This window comes from Scyliorhinus torazame, chromosome 5, assembly GCF_047496885.1.
Source record: "Scyliorhinus torazame isolate Kashiwa2021f chromosome 5, sScyTor2.1, whole genome shotgun sequence".
NCBI classification, from domain to species: domain Eukaryota; kingdom Metazoa; phylum Chordata; class Chondrichthyes; order Carcharhiniformes; family Scyliorhinidae; genus Scyliorhinus; species Scyliorhinus torazame.
This window is the reverse complement of record NC_092711.1, coordinates 71,257,916-71,268,967: the sequence shown is the minus strand read 5'-3', so window position 1 is coordinate 71,268,967 and position 11,052 is coordinate 71,257,916.

The window sequence follows — 11,052 nt, the reverse complement described above, 5'->3', positions numbered from 1 at the left end:
TGCCCCTTACAAATAAAATGAAATCAACCCACCAACTCCCTCCTCCCCCCCCCCCCCCCCCCCCCCCCCACCCCCCCACCCCCCTCCCTCTCTGGAGTGCTGCTGCTGACCTCCATCTAACGTTCCGCGAGAAAGTCAAGGAACGGTTGCCACCGCCTGGAGAACCCCTGCAAGGACCCTCGCAAGGCAAACTTCATCTTCTCCAACCTGAGAAACCCCGCCATGTCACTGACACAAGCCTCTATGTTTGGGGCCTTCGCGTCCCTCCACATTAACAAGAGCCTTCTCCGGGCTACCAAGGAGGCAAAGGCTAGAACTCCGGCCTCTTTCGACTCCTGCATTCCCGGATCATCCGATACCCCAAATATCACGATCCCTCAGCTCGGTTTTACCTGAGTGTCCAAGACCTTGGACATAGCCTTTCCAAAATTCCATAAGTGCCGGGCATGCCCAAAACATATGGGCATGGTTCGCTGGGCTCCCTGAACATCTCACACACCTGTCTTCTACCCCAAAGAACTTACTCATCCTCGCCCCGGTCATATGCGCCCGGTGCACTACTTTAAACTGAATCAGGCTCAGCCTGGCGCAAGATGAGGAGGAATTGATCCTGCCAAGGGCATCAGCCCACAGGCCCTCATCCCGCTCCTCCTCCCATTTGCCCTTTAGCTCTTCCACCGAGTCCTCTTCCACCTCCTGCAGCTCCAGGTATATGTCGATACTTTGCCACCCCGCCCCCCCCCCCCCCCCACCCAAATGCCCGAGACCACCCTGTCTATCCTCCGGGCAGGTAGCAGCGGGAATTCCCCCACCTGCTTTTTCACAAACACCCAAACCTGCATGTACCTAAAAGTGTTCCCCGGGGGCAACCCAAATTTCTCCTGTCGCGCCCTCAGACTGGCAAAAGTTCCATCGATAAACAAATCCCCCATCCTTTTGATTCCCGCCCTGTGCCAGCTTAGGAACCCGCCGTCTATCCTTGACGTGGTTGCTCTGTATCGGGGTCCAAACTGAGGCCCCTACCTCCCCCCTATGCCATCTCCACTGCCCCAAATCCTCAGTGTCGCCGCCACCACCGGGCTCGTGGTATACTGTTTCGGCGGAAGCGGCAACGGTGCCGTCACCAGTGCCCCCAGGCTAGTATCTGTACAGGACGGCGCTTCCAACCATTTCCACGCCACCCCCTCTCCGTCCATTACCTATTTCCGAATCATAGACACATTCGCTGCCCGGTAATAGCTGCACAAGTTCGGCAGCGCCAAACCCCCCCCCACCCAACTGCACTCCAAAAACAGTCTCTTAACCCGCGGGGTCTTATTTGCCCACACAAATCCCATAATACTCCTATTTACCCACTTGAAAAAGGACTTGGGGATGAGAATGGGCAGGCACTGGAAGACGAACAAGAACCTAGGGAGGACCGTCATCTTTACGGACTGCACCCTCCCCGCCAGGGAGAGTGGCAGCATGTCCCACCTCCTAAAGTCCTCCTCCATCTGATCCACCAGCCACACTAAATTGAGCTTGTGCGGGACCCCCCCAGCTCTTGGCAACCTGGATGCCCAAGTACCGAAAGCTCCTCTCCACCATCTTGAGCGGTAGCTCTCCCAACCTCTTCTCCTGGCCCCTCGCATGCACCACAAAAAGCTCGCTTTTTCCCACATTTAGCTTGTATCCCGAGAAGTCTCCAAAATCCCTAAGTATCCGCATGACCTCCCCCATCCCCTCCACCGGATCCACAATGTACAGAAGCAGGTCATCCGCATATAGTGATACACGATGCTCCTCCCCCCACCCCCCCCGAACCAACCCCCTCCAGTTCCTGGACTCCCTCAATGCCATAGCCAGCGGCTCAATCGCTAGGGCAAACAGCAGGGGGGACAAGGGCCTCGTTCCACGATATAGTCTAAAGTACCCCGACCGCCGCCGGTTCATCGAAACACTCCGCCACCGGGGCCTGATACAACAATTTGACCCACCCTATGAATTCCTCCCCAAACCCAAATCTGCATAACACTTCCCACAGGTACTCCCACTCCACCCGGTCAAAGGCTTTCTCCGCGTCCATTGCCGCTACCACTTCTGCGTCCCCACCCTCCAAGGGCATCATGATCACATTCGGAAGCCTCCGCACATTCATATTCAGCTGCCTGCCCTTCACAAACCCCGTCTGATCCCCATGAAACACTCCCGGGATACAAGTCCTCAATCCTAGTGGCCAAGATCTTGGCAAACAGCTTGGCAACCACATTAAGGAGCGAAATCGGCCTATAGGAGCCACATTGCAGCGGGTCCTTATCACGCTTGAGGATAAGCGAGATGAGAGCCTGCAACATCGTCGGGGGAAGGATTCCCTTTTCCTTAGACTCGTTAAAAGTTCTCAACAGCAATGGGCCCAATAGCTCCGAGAACTTCCTCTCGAACTCTACGGGAAACCCATCCGGCCCCGGGGCCTTGCCCGCCTGCATACTCCCCAACCCCTTAATTAGTTCCTCCATCTCAATGGGGGCCCCCAATCCCTCTACCCGCCCTTCCTCAACCTTTGGAAACCTCAGTTAGTCCAGGAACTGCCTCATCCCTCCCCCTCCCTCCGGGGGTTCTGACTCGTATAATTTACCATAAAAGTCCTTCAAGACCTCATTTATCTTAGCTGAGCTCAGCACCATGTTCCTCCCCCCAATACCTCCTATCCACCCTCAGTATCTCCCCCACCAACCTCTCCCTCTCCATCCTCTCACTTTTCTACCTGTGGGCCCTGATTGAAATTAGCTCCCCCCTGACCACTGCCTTCAGCGCCTCCCAGACCTCCCCATTATCATTGGCCTCCACATATCTTTGGATGCACCTCCGGACCCGCTCACAGACTTCCTCGTCCCCCGTAGTCCCACATCCATTCGCCACAGCGGGCGTTGGCCACTCTCCTCCCCCATCCCCAGCTCCACCCAGTGCGGGGCATGATCAGAGATCACAATGGCCGAGTACTCCGTCCCCTCCACTCTCGGAATTAGCGCCCTGCTTACCACGAACAAATCTTCCCGCGAGTAAGCATTGTGTACATGGGAGAAGAAGGAAAATTCCTTCGCCCTTGGCCTGGCAAATCTCCACGGATCCACTCCCCCCATCTGGTCCATGAACCCCCTCAGGACCTTGGCTGCTGCCGGCCTCTTACCCGACCTTGACCTAGACCGGTTCAGAGTCGTGTCCAGGACCGTATTAAAGTTCATCCCCCCCCCCCCATTACCAAACTACATGACTCCAGATCCGGAATCCGGCTCAGCATCCGCTTCATGAACCCTGCATCGTCCCAGTTCGGAGCATACACATTCACAAGCACCACCCGGGCCCCCTGCAGCCTGCCACTCACCATAACGTAACAACCCCCCTTATCTGACACAATACCCACCGCCTCAAATGCCACCCGCTTACTCACCAAGATTGCGACCCCGCTGTTCTTCACATCCAGTCCTGAGTGAAAAACCTGTCCCATCCATCCCTTCCTCAGCCTGGTTTGATCCGCGATCTTCAGGTACGTTTCCTGTAGCATGGCTACATCTGCCGTGAGCCCCTTTAAGTGCGAAAACACCCGGGACCTCTTGACCGGCCCATTCAGGCCTCTCATGTTCCACGTGATCAGCCGGATCGGGGGGCTACCCAACCCCCATCCCCCTCCTCCCCCGCCATCTAGCCATCTCCTTTTTTAGGCCAGCCATGTGCCTGCGCCTCCCGCACCCTCCAGCCCCATAGGCGGAGGCTCCCCGCCCCGACTCTCCCTATTACCATCAATTCCCTCTCAGTCAGCACAGCAGCAACCCAGTCCCCCCCCTCCCCCCCCCACAATCCCCCTCCCCCGGCCAAGCAACTGCTTAACCCCCCTGCCCCACCATTGCACTCCTGTAAGTCAGCTGAATCATGCTGACCCCCGGCCGCTCCCCGCCTCTACCTCCAATCCCCCTGTGGATTCCCCATCCAAATCTCCAGCCCCCTCCACCTAAGTGGGGTAGAGAAAGTCCCACCCCCCCTACACCCCGTATGTATGATGGCCGGTAGGGGAAATGGGTCCCCGCGGGGGGGGGGGGGGGGGGGGGGAGGCACCTGAGTTGTGGGTAGTGGGACTGGGCTTGGAAAGGGAGGTGCGCCAGAGGAGGCGAGGCCGGAAAGTGGCTTTTTCCCGCGCTTAGGTTTGAAGGGGCGGGGCCAGAGCTGGGAAGCGCGAGCTTTCTCCCATGCTTGGAGTGGACGGGGGAGGAGGAGAGCCCGCTGGTGGACAAGGGGGGGGAGGGGAAGTTCCACAATGCGGGGGGGGGGGGGGTCGATGGAACGGCGGGAGTGGCCGGGGTCAGCAGGAGTCAGCTGACTTACGGGAGTGCAATGCAGCTTGGGGGGAGGGGGGGGGGTTGCTGCTGGAATGGCCAAGGGGGAGCTGCAGTTGGTAGAGGAGGTCGGGGCGGTGGTCTGCTGCTGTGGGGGTGCGGGCACGTGGCTGGCCTAGGAAGGGCTATGGCTAGTCGGCGGGGGAGGGGGGTGAGTAGCCCCCTGATCCAGCTGATAACCTGGAATGTAAGGGGACTGAATAGGCCAGTCAAGCGGGCCCGGGTGTTCGTGCACCTGAAGGGGCTGAAGGCGGATGTGGCTATGCTTCAGGAGATGCACCTGAGGGTGGCGGATCAGGTAAGGTTGAGAAAGGGGTGGGTAGGGCAGGTGTTTCATTCGGGTTTGGATGCAAAAAATCGGGGGGTTGGCGATCTTGGTGGGGAAGAGAGTGTCGTTCTAGGCGTCGAGCAGCGTGGCAGACAATGGCGGTAGGTATGTGATGGTAAGTGGCAGGCTGCAGGGGGAGCGGGTGCTGTTGGTCAATGTATACGCCCCGAATTGGGATGACGCGGGGTTCATGCGGCGTATGTTGGGCCGGATTCTGGACCTGGAGGCAGGGGGCCTGATAATGAGGGGGGATTTCAACACGGTGCTGGACCCGGCACTGGATCGCTCTAGGTCGAGGACGGGCAGGAGGCCGGCGGCGGCCAAGGTGCTGAGGGGGTTCGTGGACCAGATGGGAGGGGTGGATCGTGGAGGTTTGCGAGGCCGGGGGCCAGGGAATTCTTATTCTTCTCCCATGTCCACAAGACCTACTCTCGGACTGACTTTTTTGTCATGAGCAGGGTGCTGATTCCAAGGGTGGAGGATACGGAGTACTCGGCGATAGCCATTTCTGATCATGCTCCGCACTGGGTGGACCTCGAGTTGAGGGAGGAGAGGGACCAGCGCCCACTGTGGCGCCTAGAGGTGGGGTTGCAGGTGGACGAGGAGGCCAGCGGGCGGGTCTGGGGGTGTATAGAGAGGTACCTGGAGGCTAATGACAATGGGGAGGTGCAAGTCGGGTCTGGGAGACGCTGAAGGCGGTGGTCAGAGAGCTGGTCTCCATTAGGGCACACAAGGAGAGGGGGGAAGAGGAGGGAGAGGGAGAGGTTGGTGGGGGAGATGGGGAGGGTGGACAGGAGGTACACGGAAGTCCCGGAGGAGGGATTGCTTAGGGAGCAGCGCAGCCTCCAGGCCGAGTTCGATTTGTTGACCACCAGGAAGGTGGAGGCGCAGTGGAGAAAGGCGCAGGGGGCGGTATATGAATACGGAGAAAAGGCGAGCTGGAATCTGGCGCACCAGCTTTGGAAGCAAGAGGCAGCTAGGGAGATCGGGGGAATTAGGGATGGAGGAGGGAACACGGTGCGAAGTGCGGTGGGTAGCAATGGGGTCTTCAGGGACTTCTACGAGGAACTGTACTGGTCTGAGCCCCCACTGGAGGAGGGAGGGGTGGGTCGCTTCCTGGACCGGCTGAGGTTTCCGAGGGTGGAGGAGGGGCAGGTGGCTGGGTTGGGGGCGGCGGTTGGGTTGGAGGAGTTGGTCAAAAGGATAGGGAACATGCAGGCGGCGAAGGGACCGGGGCCGGATGGGTTCCCGGTTGAATTTTACAAGAAGTATTCGGACCTGCTGGGCCCGCTGTTGGTAAGGACCTTCAACGAGGCAAGGGAAGGGGGGGCTCTGCCCCCGACGATGTCTAGAGCGCTGATTTCCCTGATCCTGAAGCGGGACAAGAATCCCCTACAGTGTGGGCCATATAGGCCGATCTCACTCTTAAATGTGGATGCAAAGTTGCTGGCAAAGATTTTGGCCATAAGGATAGAGGACTGTGTGCCGCAGGTCATACACGAGGATCAGATAGGGTTCGTGAAAGGGAGGCAGTTGAATACTAATGTACGGAGGCTCTTGAATGTTATAATGATGCTGGCGATGGAAGGGGAGGCAGAGATAGTGGCGGCGATGGATGCGGAGAAGGCCTTTGATAGGGTGGAATGGGGGTACCTGTGGGAGGTGTTTAAAAGGTTCGGGCAGGGGTTCGTCAGGTGGGTGAGGCTGCTATATGAGGCCCCGGTGGCGAGTGTGGCCACGAACAGAAGGAGGTCAGAGTATTTCCGGCTACACCGGGGGACGAGACAGGGGTGTCCCCTGTCCCCCCTGCTCTTTGCGCTGGTGATTGAACCCCTGGCCATGGCGTTGAGGGAGTCGAGGAACTGGAGGTGGCTGGTGCGGGGTGGGGAAGAGCATCGGGTGTCGCTCTATGCGGATGATTTGCTGCTATATGTGGCGGACCCGGTGGGGGGAATGCCAGGTACAAGCTCAACATGGGGAAGAGCGAGTTGTTTGTAGTGCACCCAGGGGACTAGGAGAGGGGGATTGGTGAGCTCCTGCTAAAAAGGGCAGAGAAGAGTTTCAGGTACCTGGGGGTCCAGTTGGCTAGGAGCTGGGGGGCTCTACATAAGCTTAACTTCGAGGCTTGTGGAGCAGATGGAGGAGCAGTTTAAGAGGTGGGACGCGCGCCCAGTGAACCATGTCCATATGTTTTGGTCATGCCCGGCACTGGAGGGGTTCTGGAGAGGAGTGGCGGGAGCAATATCTCAGGGGGTGAAAGTCCGTGTCAAGCCAAGCTGGGGGCTAGCAATATTCGGAGTAATGGACGAGCCGGGAGTGCAGGAGGCGAAAGAGGCCGGCATTCTGGCCTTTGCATCCCTAGTAGCCCGGCGAAGGATCTTGTTAATGTGGAAGGAGGCGAAGCCCCCCAGCCCCCCAGCGTGGAGGCCTGGATAAACGATATGGCTGGGTTCATAAAGTTGGAGAGGATTAAGTTTGCCTTGAGAGGGTCTGCGCAGGGGTTCTACAGGCGGTGGCAACCGTTCCTAGACTATCTCACGGAGCGTTAGAGGAAGGTCGGTCAGCAGCAGCAGCAACCTGGGGTGGGCGGAGGGGGGGGGGGGGGATGAGCAAGAGACAACATGAAGAGTCGGGGAAACTGGCACGTACGGGAGAGAGCCCGTGTACAAAGCTATGTAAATATACTATTTTGCCATGTATATATCTTGCTCCGCGCAATTTCTCGTTTCTTTTTTTTGTTACGGGGGGGGGTTATTGTTTGTAAGGGAGAAAAATTGTGTTAAAAACTTTAATAAATATATTTTATTTTAAAAAGAGGTGGGATGTGCTGCCACTCTCCCTGGCAGGTAGGGTGCAGTCAGTTAAAATGACGGTGCTCCCGAGGTTTTTGTTCCTGTTCCAATGCCTGCCCATCCTGATCCCTAGGGCCTTCTTCAGGCGGGTTAACAGGAGCATTATGGGGTTTGTGTGGGCGCAGAAGACCTCGAGGGTGAGAAGGGTGATCCTGGAGCGGTGCAGGGATTTGGGGGGGGGGGGGGGGGGGTTGGTGCTGCCTAACCTCTGTGGGTAATATTTTGCCGCCAACGTGGCGATGGTGCGTAAGTGGGTGATGGAGGGGGATGAGGCAGCATGGAAGAGGCTAGAGATGGCGTCCTGTGTGGGCACGAGCCTGGAGGCGCTGGTGACGGCACCGCTGCCGCTTCCTCCAACGAGGTATACCACGAGCCCGGTGGTGGTGGCTACCCTCAAAATCTGGGGGCAATGGAGACGTCAGAGGGGGAGGTGGGGGCCTTGGTGTGGTCCCCGATACGGGGGAACCACCGGTTTGTCCCGGGGAGGATGGACATAGGGTTACTGAGTTGGCACAGGGCAGGTATTAGAAGGGTGGGGAACCTGTTTGTGGACGGGAAGTTTGCGAGCCTGGGTGAGCTGGAGGAGACGTTTGGGCTCCCCCCGGGGAACACCGTCAGATATATGCAGGTTAGGGCGTCTGTTAGGCGACAGGTGGTGGAGTTCCCACTGTTGCCGCCACGCAGGGTCCAGGACAGGGTGCTGTCGGGGGGTGCGTTGTAGAGGGGAAGATCTCGGCAACGTATCAGGTGATGCAGGAGGAGGAGGAGGCCTCAGTGGAGGAGTTGGGTGAGGAGATTGATGTGGGGATGTGGGCGGATGCCCTGGGGAGAGTGAACTCTTCCTCCTCTTGCACGAGGCTCAGCCTCATACAATGTAAGGTGCTGCATAGGGCTCACATGACCGGGGCAAGGATAAGCCGTTTTTTTGGGGGTGAGGACAGGTGTGTTAGGTGCTCAGGGAGCCCAGCAAACCACATCCACATGTTCTGGGCATGCCCAGCGCTGGAGGACTTTTGGAAGGGTGTAGCGAGGACGGTGTCGAGGGTGGTAGGATCCAGGGTCAAGCCGGGCTGGGGGCTCGCAATATTTGGGGTGGCAGAGGAGCCGGGAGTGCAGGAGGCGAAAGAGGCCGTGTATATTTGCTTTTGTGTTGATGATGGCTGTTAATTTATTATTTATGTATATGGGGGCGGGGGGGGGGGGGGGCGGTTGTTCTTTTCTTTCTGTATTTTGTTGTTGATATTTTGTGAAAATTTGAATAAAAATTATTTTAAAAAAAAATAATAATACTCCAAATGCAGCCTAACCAAGGTTTTATATAGCTGCAACATGATTTCCCAACTCCTGTACTCAATGCCCTGGCTGATGAGGGCAAGAATGCCATATGCCTTCTTAATCACCTTGGCCACTAGTGTTGCCACTTTTAGGTAACTGTGGACCTGCACACCCAGATCCCTCTGTATGTTAATGTTACAGCCATTTACAGTATAATGTTCTGCCATTTACAGTATAATTCATACCTAGATTTGATCCTCCAAAACGCATCACCTCGCTTTTGTCCGGATTAAACTCCATCTGCCATTTCGGTGCCCAAGTCTCCAATCTATCCGTATCCTGTTGTATCTTCTGATAATCCTCGGCACTATCAGCAACTCCGCCAATCTTCATTTCATCCACAAACTTACTAATCAGACCACCCACATTTTCTTCCAGATCATTTATATATACTACAAACAACAGAGGTCCCAGCACTTATCCCTGTGGAACACCACTAGCTACAGAGCTCCATTCTGAAAAACACTCTTCCACTGCTACTCTGTCTTCTATAACCAAGCCAGTTCCGAGTCCATCTAACCAGCCCACCCCGAATCCCATGTGATTTTAGTTTTTGCACCAGTCTGCCATGTGGCCTTGCCAAACGCCTTACTAAAGTCCATATAAACTACATCCACAGCCATTCCATCAATATTCTTTGTCACCCTTTTAAAAAACTCAATCAAATTGGTGAGACGTGACATTCCCCATACATTGTGGGCAGCACAGTGGCTAGCACTGTAGCTTCACAGCTCCAGGGTCCTAGGTTGGATTCCCCACTGGGTCACTGTCTGTGCGGAGTCTGCACATTCTCCCCGTGTCTGCATGGGTTTTTTCCGGTGCTCCGATTTCCTCCCAGTCCAAAGATGTGCAGGTTAGGTGGATTGGTCATGCTAAATTGTCATTAGTGTCCAAAAAGGTTAGGAGGGGTTATTGGGTTACGGGGATAGGGTGGAAATGAGGGTTTAAGTGGGTCGGTGCAGAATTGATGGGCCGAATGGCCTCCTTCTGCACTATGTTCTAAAACCATGCTGCTTGTCACTAAATAATCCATTTTCCTCCAAATGTGGATATATTTTGTCCCCCAGTATCTTTTCCAAAAAGCTTCTCCATCACTGATGTCAGGCTCTGCAGTCTATAATTTGCTGGATTTTCCTTGCTTCCTTTCTTGAACAAGGGAGCAACATTGGCGATTCTCCAGTCCTCTGCAACCTGGCCTGTGATCAAAGAGGATGTGAAGATATCTGTTAAGGCCCCAGCTACTTCTCCCCTTGCCTCCTGCAGTAACCTGGGATAGATCGCATCCGGCCCAGGGGACTTGTCTACCTTAATGCAATTTAGGATACTCAACACTTCCTCCTTTGATAAATTGACATTCCCAAGAGAGTTCACACACCTATCCCTGACCTCAACATCCGTCATGTCCTTCTCCCTGGTGAACACAGATACAAAGTACTTTGTTTTTGAAAAATATATTTATTGAATTTCCAAAGATGAACAATAACAGAAAGGTATACAGAATATATAGGTAAAGATTCAGAAAAGTCATATACATCGGTCTTTATAGCAACAATCAAACTATCCCCATTTTACCCTAACCCCCTTAACCCTTGACCGTGTCCAGTTCTTTAAAGATTGAGATGAATGGCAGCCACCTCTGGTAGAATCTCCCCACTGTGCCCCTAATGGCATGTTTGGTCTTCTCCAGATATAGGAATGATGTCATATCCTCCAATCTCATGGATGCTTTAGATGGAGTGGGAGATCTCTAACTGAGCAATATTTGCCTCCTGACTATCAAAGAAGCAAAGGTGGGAACGTCCGCCCCAACCCCGGAATGGAATGCCGGCAAGTCTGAGACTCCAAATATTGCTACCAGTGGGCAAGGTTCTCGGGCCACCCGTAAAATCTTATATATCGTATAAAAAAGGAAACCCAGCAGATAGCAAGGTGCCGAATGTTGTGAGTATCTTCACTATTGTCTACAGAGGAGACCGGAAGTGAAATATACAGAAGTAGATCATCGGCATGGAAGTAGATACCCGGTGCTCCACTCCATCCCAGCAGATACTCTTCCACTCATCAGATGACTTCAACACTATCGCAGAGGCTCACTAGCTAAAGCAAAGAACAGCGGGGAAATGGGGTTGGCCATCTGTAGTATCTCTGCCTCATGGAAAGTATTTTG